Source organism: Dermacentor andersoni, chromosome 1 (genome assembly GCF_023375885.2).
Source record: "Dermacentor andersoni chromosome 1, qqDerAnde1_hic_scaffold, whole genome shotgun sequence".
In the NCBI taxonomy this organism is placed as follows: domain Eukaryota; kingdom Metazoa; phylum Arthropoda; class Arachnida; order Ixodida; family Ixodidae; genus Dermacentor; species Dermacentor andersoni.
In genome coordinates, this window is record NC_092814.1 from 234,499,753 (window position 1) to 234,509,594 (window position 9,842).

The window sequence follows — 9,842 nt, forward strand, 5'->3', positions numbered from 1 at the left end:
CTTCCTTTCACCAAGATATGGTACTTGGATGTTAAAACATATAGCATTGCCTTGCACAGCGCAGGCTGTCTGATGTTGAACCTCACGTGGTTGTCGTCCACTGATGAGTCATTCAAATTGAATTATTCTCATAGAAAGCACCCACGCAATCTCTGCACTAACCTTTTGCTTTTTTCTGCAGAAGAGTTAATTAATTTATTGCCACTATATTTTAAACTGTAAAAGCTTCAGTATGCTTGCACATACTAACTGCTTGATCCACATATCGCATTCCTGATTGAGGGTTCCTGGTGTTATGAACATGTGTGCTTGTTCATACAGCAATGTGACCATTGTGGTCTGCAAATATGCTTAAATGCTGGCATTTGCACATATTAATAGCTTACAACGACCAAGTATTGGTAATAGCTGGTCATCATCAACCTATTTTATGTCCACTGCAGGATGAAGGTTTCTCCCTGCGTTCTCCAATTACCTCTGTCCTGCCCCAACCGATTCCAGCTAGCGCCTGCAAATTCCCCACACTAGTATTCTGCCGTCCTCAACTGTGCACCCATTGGCACCCATTCTGTATCCCTAATGGTCCACCGGTTGTCTAACCTATGCATTACATGACCTGCCCGGCTCCATTTCTTTCTCTTAATGTCAATTAGAATATTGGCTATCCATGCTTGCTCTGATCCATACCACTCTCTTCCTGTCTCTTAATGTTACGCCTAACATTCTTCGTTCCATTGTTCTTTACGTGGTCCTTAACTTGTTTTCGAGCTTCTTACTACTAGAGGGAACTCTGGCACTGCGCTCATGCAGCTACCAGGGGAATGATGACTAGAACATGGATTTGCTTAAAATGTTCTTGTGACATGATTACACTTTATCTTTGTAAATTTTCAAGCGCATGACAATTATTCTCTGCACTTGTGCGTCATATCATTGCAAATAGTGGCATTTAAAGCACTATGTGTATGGGAAATGCTGAATAAAATTTAATTTGGTTTGGTTTAATATGATCAGTTTGCAAAGTCAAAGCTATATTAAGCCAGAAGAATGAAGCTCAGGCAAATCCATGTTCTAACCATCATTCTCCACGATTCCCACGCTGGTTGAACCACCACACTTGCAGCTCCCATAGACACTAGTGCCAAAGTTCCCGCTAGTAGTTTTCATAGGAAACCGATTTATCCCTGAAAAGACTGTGCACGATGGCACACCAGAGCAAGCCTCAAAAGAATGGACATTCGGGGGGAAATGCTGTTGACATCAGATGAAGAGGTGTATCTGTCCACTGAGCTTATGCAAAGCAGAAATTTATTTTCAATTACTTTCCCCACAAGGCACCGAAGTGTATTATAGGAGAGCAGCAGTAAGTTAAGCACACCAAAGGAAATGTAGGCAGGTTATTTTCTAGTGAAGCAGCGCACTTTATATATAAAAAAAAAAATTAACGTCATTTTTTTCAAGTGTGCTTCACCAGAATCGTGGATCGCCAACTAGCCTGTCAGTACCTATCAGGCAAGTTATAAAGAAAAATCAACTTAGAAATGACACCATAGTATGATGACACTCGGTGTAATGCAAAATACAATACAAAAAGGCAAGGACACTACATTTACTTTAGATATGGATCTGATGGGCAGAGAGCAATGGCGCAGAACAAGTTGATTGTACAGGGTCCTGGATATTTGGCTGCATGTGTTCAAAATATTTTGTGCTTACGGCTGCACTGTTCTTGCTCAAATTCTGCAGAACGGTCGCATTTTGGTGTCAACTTCGTTTAGTATAACACTTGACACAGTTAATTGCCTGGTTTCTAAGAAAAAAGTGAAAATTTGCCTGCACTTATGGGGATGCGAGCTGCTGCCGCGACGGCACAAGCATAAACTTGTGTCGCCACCTGTCGTCGTCTGCAGAAAGCAGCGTTTCAGGGAGGGCAGGAGCCATAGAGGAAACTCTATGCCACGAGCGAGTAACATGCGGCAGCCCTCCATGACGGCAAGTCACGACACAAGCCTGTGCCAGGGCCGGCTTTTCAGTCTCTATTTTTCCCAGATGAAAAGTTTCTCATTTTTGTCTTAAAAAGCAGGCAATTAATCATACCAAGTGTTATACTAAACGAAGTCAATGCCAAAATGCAATCGTTCTTCAAAATTTGAGCAAGAACAGTGCAGCGGTGAGCCCAAAATCTTTTTTTGAACATGTGCAGCGAAATATTGAGGACCCTGTAAAGACAGCACAAACATTTTCTGTGAGTTGCCAGCTATGATAGTTGTAGTGATGCCTTCATGGAAGCTACAACAGAAGGGTAATGGCGCAATATCAAAACGTTAAACAGGCAGCATAGTTATGAATTGCCTGAAACCATTCATTGTATTAATGTAGATAGAGAATGAATGTACACATACCTGCCAACCTGCTAACATTAAAATCTGTAAAAAAATACCATGTTGGCTTCTTTACTGTGTGCACCATGAACCCTGCTTGCATTTATTTGCCTTGCCCGACAGTATTCAGTAAAATGCCTCTACTAGGACACGACCTGTATAAAGGATTTCCTATGTCCCAGCTGAATCCATATTTTTGATGTGCATTCTGAAAATCGCAACAGCCAAGACTACTTCTACGAATTTGCCCACACAACAAAGGAAATTAATAGTCCCTGATGGTTGATTTCTTGCTTTACAAATAATCCTTGTAATGATTCTGCCACTGAGTTGCGCTGTGGAGCACTGGTTGACGCAACAACAAGGACCATGCGGTTGGGTACAGACTCTGCAGTAGCTAAGGTAGCTCACCCCAAACCCAATGCTTTTTTAAAAAAGCTCAATGGGTTAAACAGCCGCACACTTTGATGAGCGGCACAAGTGTGACCTGCCAGCAAAATTAGGCACAACTATCTTCGTGCTGTAGGATTTAGCTGTGAAAACACTGGTGAACTACGTGAATGATGAGCCAGACAGCCTGTGGGAGCAGCCTGCTGTTTTTCACCGATTCATTCTGGAACTGGCGAAATGACAAAAAAAGCTTCAGTGAGTGCTTGCACTTCCCTTCTCCTTGCACTGAGCAGGGCCGTGTGTTATGCATGTGCAAGCTGACTACATACATGCTGACTGAGCTGGGCACAAGTGGTTTGCAGCCATTTTCTATTTGTCCTTCAGAGAACTTGGAGCAGTGCTTGTTTCACCTCACGGGGTTGCTACAATGAATGCAAGCAGTGCAGGAATGTATAAACACCCAATACTTCTCCATGGACGTAGAGTTGCAAATTGCCAGCGCTGTTGTAAAGGTAAACAAAGGCAGCAGTGGTGAAGAGCCCTGTAAATGAACCAAGAAATTTGACAAGGGAGGATATCATGGCATTCAATGCCTGCAGCTGCATCTTGTGTTGCTCCCAGGTTTTGCAGTGGAGCACACCTCCATCAGAAAAGTCAAGCAGAAAATTAGCAATTTGTTTCACTCTCTTGATTTCATCTTAAATGTTTTCTTTTGCAGAAAATGCTTAGCCTGCTCTATTGCAAACTGTAAAGTATGCGACAACAAAGTGACCTGCCATTGTACAACAAGAGATATTGTAGGTTCCAAGTGCCTCACTGTAAAGGGTTTCCACTACACATGTGCAAATTATTCTATATTGGAATGAATTCAGAAGCACATCCATAATGTGTGCAAACATTAGATACCATGATGATACCAGCAGTCAACTTTATTAATATTGCCTATGACTGATAGCGCTTTTCTGCCTTTTCAGGTGGGTTTCTGGGAGAGGCAGAATCACCTGCATAAGAAATCGCAATGTTCACATGGCTAATTAAAGAGCACCACGAATCAATCTTTTGATCAATGGTTCTAGCAACCTTGTAATTAAGGGCACACTTGATGAGGGAGGGCCACTTGACATTGTGAAAAAAAGTGTGCGCTGCAATTTGGGAGCCAGTTACTGAATCTGACAATGATACCTGCCATAGGGTGGGTACAAGTAAGCATGGAAGTAGAAGCATTGTTGTATGTTTTGTGAAATGTGACAAACGAAATGCTGTTCTCGTGAAAGCCAGGAAAGAAAGGCCCTCGGCTAAAACAATTGGTTTTAAGACTTCAGCTCCAATCTTTGTAAATGAGAACAACCCGGCAAAGTAAACAATTACTTGGTGCTGCGGTGGCAAAGAAACGAGAAGTTGGCTGGAAATTCGTGTGGATGTAGGGAGGAAAAATCTTTGCATGGAAATCGAAAGCATCAGAGTAGCTTAGAATCTGTTGTCAGTAAGATGTTGACAGGATACGTCAATAGTTAATTTCATGACATACGGGTTTTGCAAGCTGCCCCAAGATGGCAGGCTGCCAATATTATGACCAAAACAGGCTCTGTCACGCCTTGAACGGGTTGTTTAAGCAGTTCGCTGCATTTCATCTAAACATTCGTAGTATTAAAAATAAAACAGATAGCCTCAGTTTGTTCCTTGAATGTCTTTACACTAAATCTGATGTTTTGTTATTTACGGAATCCTGGTTAACTCCAAATGACAGCCAACCACACTTTGTAGGATATGTTTATAATAGCATTGTTCGTCCTTCTAATCAAGGCAGTGGAATTTGTCTGTATGTTAAAGATTCCCTCACCCATGATGTTATTGATGAAATGACCTCTATCATGCCTAGTATCGAATGTGTCACAGTGCGTGTGCAAAATGTTATCGTTGCAGCTGTTTATTGGCCTCCCACAGAGTATAAGTGAATTTTTTTATTTTACGGCAACGTTACTGCAAAAAATCCATTTGATGCGTATTCCATTTCTTATTATGGGTGATGCAAACATTGACATGCTCAGTGGGGATGCATCTTGTAAACAGTTGGAAACTATTCTTGACTTAATTGTTTGCTTGCTCAAATATCATTGCGCAACCTACTTCTCTTACTGACCACAGTGCCAGCTTACTTGACATCAGCATCCCAAACATCCCCAAACATAATTGCACTAGTGGTATATTATCACTCGACATGAGTGATAACTTTCCTATCTTTACATTTTTGCCACTCACCAGCGACAGGTGTGACTCCCATGAAAAGTCATACTATTGCAAGATAAATTAAGATCTGCTACGCCAATTTTATTATGTGCTGGAAACTACAAACTGGAACCTGGTTTACGCAGGAAGTGACCCTGAAAAATCACACCGCCTTTTCTTTTACACACTTTATCAATGATAGATATTCCCACTTGTTCAATGCTCCCTGAAGCAAAAAAGAATTTGCAAACCCTGGAGTAGTTGATGCTTATACAAAAGGGTCAAAACTAAAAATAAAATGCATCACGCATTTGTACAGACACGTGACACTACTGTGCTTAGCGAATACAAAAAGTACTGAAATAAATTAAATGCCAATTTGAAAAAAGCTAATACTTGCTATTATATCAATGCCTTTTCGCTAGGATATTTAATGATCCTAGAAAGCTTTGTAACAAGGTTAATAATTTGTCTAACAATTCGAAAGTTAAGCGTCGTATTAACATTGCAGCTTCTGCTCATGGTAAAATGGAGGTAGAAGCGCTCACAGATATGAATGAATACTTTACCAATGTCGATGATTTTCAGATTTCCAGCAAGAAGGACCTTAGTGCCGAAACTTGTTTTGATTCAGTGCAGAAATGCGTCAGCTTGATAAACTCAATTTCTCAAATCCACAAGAGGTGGAAAACTTATTGGGTAAAATAAGAAACAGCGTTTTGGCAGGACCTCTGTGCTGTACCCATCAAATATGTTGCAGATCTTATATCTCTACCACTAACGCTTATAATTAATCGATTGCTTAAAACTGGAATCTTCCCCACTGATCTTAAGCTTGCCCGCATATGCCCAATACACAAGTGTGGGGCCATAAGTGACATGTGTAATTACAGGCCAATTTCAGTGCTGCCTGTGCCATCTAAAGTCTTTGAATATGTTATTAACATGCATGTTGTGAATTTTATAATTAAACACCACATAATAAATGACGCATAGCACGGCTTTCCGAAAAATAAAACTGAACTAGCTTTATTACATGTTAAAGATAAAATAATGAATGACATTGAAAATAAGCTTTACACCGTTCGTCTTTTCATTGATCTTATGAAAGTGTTTTATTGTGTTAGCAATGAAATCTTATTATTTAAATTTTATTATTACGGCATTCGCGGCATTGCCTTAGAGCTTTAAAAAAATTGTCTTTCTCATAGAAAACAGTGTATAAAAACTGGTGATGTTATATCCCCAACTACTATAGTAAAACAAGGAGTGCCTCAGGGGTCAATTCTAGGGCCCTTGTTATTTATACTTCACATAAATGATATATTTGATATACCTAACTCGCCAAAGTTATTAATTTACATGGATGATGCCAATATATATTTTTCTGCGCCTACACTTATTGACCTTCAGAACACGATAAATGACTACCTAATGCAGCTTGATAGTTGGCTTCATGAAAATAAATTAGCATTGGATCTAAAAAAGACTAACTACATATTGTTTAAACCCACTAACAAACCATGTGACATTGAACTCGCGCTGATTTTCCAGGTGTTTCCGCTGATTTTCCACGCTGATTTTCCAGATGTGTGACCACATCGATGGGTGCAGAACTCGCGGCACTCCGTGCTGCACTTGATTTCATTAAGCAGGAACCACTGCAGCAATGGACTGTCTTTACTGACTCGTAGTGCATACAAAGCCCAATGCGTTACGGACCCAATGAACAACTGGCCTCAGAAATTCGACACATATATATCATCACAGCCATAACAAGGGACACAACATAATCTTTCAATGGCTTCCAGGTCATTGTAACATCAGTGGGAACGACCACGCCGACGAAGCCACCCGATCTGCGCATGAAAGTGGTCAACGAGTCTTCATTCTGCTTTCGCAAACAGACGCTGCGGCTGGGCTGCGATTGATGTCCTGTGATTGTACTTTGCCCCTGTGGGATCGACCACTTACACCATGTGTCGTTTGCGTTCGTTCTCTCCGGACATACGGATGCACCTCCCACCTGGGTTACCACGACGTGAACAGACGATGCTGTACCGTCTGTGGCTAGGCGTTGCCTTTACGAACTCGTATGCTTTCCCTATTGGAATGGCCAACAGCCCCACTTGCGACACATGCAACAGCGAAGAGACGCTCACACACATTATCTGTGTCTGCCCGCGATATAGTGCCCAGAGACAAATGATGTGCAGAGTACTGGACCAGTTGGACAATCGTCCACTATCAGAACTGAAAGCTTTAGGTCAGTGCTCTGAAAGAACATCCACGTCGAAGGCCTTAGTCACGTTATTAAGTTTCCTGCGGTCTACGGGGCTTAACGATAGACTTTAAGAACGCTGCCCACTACCGCTCTATAGTGTACGCGCTTTGTTAGTGCTCGTCTCGCTTTCTCTCTATCTCCCCCTTCTACTTTCTTTCTCTTTTTATCCCCCTTAACCCTTCCCCTCGTGCAGGGTAGCCAACTGGAACTACCTCTGGTTAGCCTTCCTGCCTTCCTCTGTATTCTCTCTCTCTCTCTCGCTCTCAACATACAGCTTTATAAATTCAAGTGGCAATAAGATTTCCCTTGTTGAATGAGTGAAGAACCCTCATAACAAAAGTGCATCTTTATTTTTGATGTTGCTATGTTTTGAATGTACATGAAAAGATGTTCGTAGTTGCCATAACTGTATTTGTTTTTATCTTGCATTGTATATTATTTTCACTATTTCAAAATACCCAGTGATGTATCGTTTGGTGGATGTATCACTTTGCTGTCTGTATGGTCCCCAGGTCTCCTCAAGTTGTTTATGACAAGTTTTTTGCCTGGAGGAACCACAACTTTGTGCTGGAAATAAAGTGAAAGTGAAGTGAAAAAAAATATATTTACTTTAGGGTGCATGCTACAGTTCTGAAATTGAAGTTGAGCAGTAGAGAAGTCATGTCTGCTGAACAGAAATCTTAAAGGTACGAGTACTCTCCGAGCACCACGTACCCTCCCAGTACTGGGAGATGGCACACAGGCGACGCGTGGATGTATACCTGCCGTCCACCGACACAATATGCAGAAATAATATTGTACCACCGATTAGGAAGTAGAAGCTGCCCTCACCCCATAATGAGCTAACCACAGAGGAGACTATCGCCTGACGGCGACTACAGATGAACACGTACAGACACCCAAGCTTACTACAACAGTAGCACCCTGCCCTATCTTTGTCTTCTGCATATTAATCTTAAACCCGACTCTTACACTCTCTCGCGCTGTTAAGGTCCTCAATCATTTGTTGTAACTCGTCTGCAGTGTTGCTGAACAGAACAATGTCATCTGCAAACCAAAAGTTGCTGAGATATTTGCTGTCGATCCTTACGCCCAAGTTTTCAGAGTTTAACAGCTTGAATACTTCTTCCAAGCACGCAGCATTGGAGAGATTGTGTCTCCTTGTCTGACCCCTTTCTTTATAGGTATCTTCCTACTTTTGTAGAATTCAGGTAGCTGTGGAATCTCTGTAGATATTTTCCAAGATCAATAGTCGGGTAAGGGAACAAGAGTTCAAGATCACCATTCAGCCTCTAGAGTCTGTGAAGGAGTACGTTTACCTAGGTCAATTATTCACCAGGAACCCTAATCATGAGACGGAAATTTACAGAAGAATAAAAATGGGTTGGAGCGCATACGACAGACATTGTCAGCTTCTGACTGGAAGCTTACTATTATTATTGAAAAGGAAAGTGTACAATCAGTGCATTTTACCAGTGCAGACATATGGAACAGAAACTTGGAGACTGATAAAGAAGCTTGAGAAGAAGTTCAGGACCATGCAAAGAGGGATGGAATGAAGAATGCTAGGCATAACGTTAGGAGACAGAAAGAGAACGGTTTGGATCAGAGAGCAAACGGGTATAGACGATATTCCAATTGACATTAAGAGAAAAAAATGGTGCTGGGCAGGTCATGTAATGCACAGAGATAACCATTGGACCATTAGGGTGACAGAATGGGTACCAAGAGCAGGGAAGCGCAGTAGAGGACGGCAGAAGACTAGGTGGTGCGTCCAAATTAGGAAATTTGCGGGTGCTAGTTGGAATCGATTGGCACAGGACAAGGGTAATTGGAGATTGCAGGGAGAGGCCTTCGTCCTGCAGTGGACATAAAATAGGATGATGATGATGATCCTGCCCTATACAATTACGCATCCTTTTTTGTGGTGAATACACTAATTTATACCATACTACCTGGTGGTGTCAGAAAAATACAGCGGTTCCCACGGTCCCCAACCAGCCCCAATGGGAGGCCACGCTACTCAGCTCTAGCCCGGATCACCAGCGGCATATTATAATGAATCGGTCACGCTCCCTTCACTTGGCAGTCAAGGCCACAGGAGCCCTGGCTCCTCCCACTGGGACAAGATTAACTTCAATCACTTTAAATGGTTTATTACTACTATTCAGAGTAGCACCACTTTCAAGATTGCAGGTCCCCAAAATCTGCTAAAATATCTGCATTAGAATGTCAATTAACATGGTACCTAATAGGGTGTCTACCAACTGGGAAAACCGGAAATTCTCAGAGATTTTGAATAGTCTGGAAATACTCGGGGAAAACTCGGGAAATTGGTGCTTCTATCAGGGAAAAATTAGCTGTCATTTAATTGAAAGAGAACAAAAAACACCCTATAATGCTAGCTCTAGTAAAAGAGAGGAGTCATAATGAATTGCCTTTGACGCCGTATCATCGGCTGGAGGAGTTGCCTTGGGACATGCCCGATAATCCCGATAATGCGGACGGCTTCGCGGCAAAAGTATAAGAACGTACGCAATTCCAGAAGCAAGAACCCTTCG

The 9,842-nt window shown here is 41.9% G+C and overlaps 1 long non-coding RNA gene across 1 annotated transcript; it reads left to right on the forward strand.

Annotated features, from left to right (window-relative positions):
* Positions 1–744: 744 nt before the first annotated feature.
* Positions 745–7,881, forward strand: LOC140219822 (uncharacterized). Its single transcript, XR_011896044.1, has 2 exons — positions 745–3,026; positions 6,586–7,881. It is a non-coding gene; the product is annotated as an uncharacterized lncRNA (long non-coding RNA).
* Positions 7,882–9,842: the final 1,961 nt, after the last annotated feature.